The sequence below is a fragment of the Acyrthosiphon pisum genome, chromosome X (genome assembly GCF_005508785.2).
Source record: "Acyrthosiphon pisum isolate AL4f chromosome X, pea_aphid_22Mar2018_4r6ur, whole genome shotgun sequence".
In the NCBI taxonomy this organism is placed as follows: domain Eukaryota; kingdom Metazoa; phylum Arthropoda; class Insecta; order Hemiptera; family Aphididae; genus Acyrthosiphon; species Acyrthosiphon pisum.
In genome coordinates this window covers 98167114-98167987 of record NC_042493.1, presented here as the reverse complement: position 1 = coordinate 98167987, position 874 = coordinate 98167114, and positions in this window count along the sequence as shown.

Here is an 874-nt window from a genome sequence, read left to right as displayed (position 1 = left end):
GTAAGTGGATGTCGCTCTGCTGTACAGTAGGTTAGAAGTGGGTCACTCTATAATGGACAGTATTAAATTTGAATTCAATGATATAATATCACTGCATAAGAAAAACGATTCTGTTGTATGTATTAGACATATAATATATACTTATCTATGGTATTAAAAAAAAATTGACCTATTATAGGTACCTATAATAAATTCCAAATTAATCATATCATAATATCTATTAGGTACTTATAAGTTATAACGCGTTATACATCAACAAAAAACCGTGATAAAATCATAGATATATAATAGTATACTTTAGAAGTTTCAAGTACCCACGAATAATATTATACAATCACAACAAAATAACTAAAATAGTTATCCTAGGTTTTTAATATGTAATTTCGTCCAAATTTGTACTTAAAATGACTATAAAAATAAACTGTGTAAATGTATTTTTAGATTTTTTGGTAACAGAATTAGTTACTTACGTGGAATCTTGTTTTAAATTTTCAATTCTTAGATACAAAAATTGAACATTTTATAAATTTTTAACTACAAAATAATTTTTCAAATTAAAATTTGATAAATTTTGTCAAAATTTGATCTTTAAATGCTTATAAAAAAAAATTGTGCCTATGTTTTTTTAATATTTTTCAACTGATATTGTAACAATATATCAGGAGCTTTGTATTAAATTTATACACTTTTTGGCCCAGCAGATAAAACTTTATTGATATTTATAGAAAAAAAAACTAAAAAAATTTAAAACTGAAAATGTCCGTAAACAGCTCAAAAAGAGTCAAAATATTTTCAAATTGTATGGTGTATAGGAAATGCTTATATAACATTCAATAAAAATTTCATGTATCTGCAGTTATTCCGTTTTTGAATT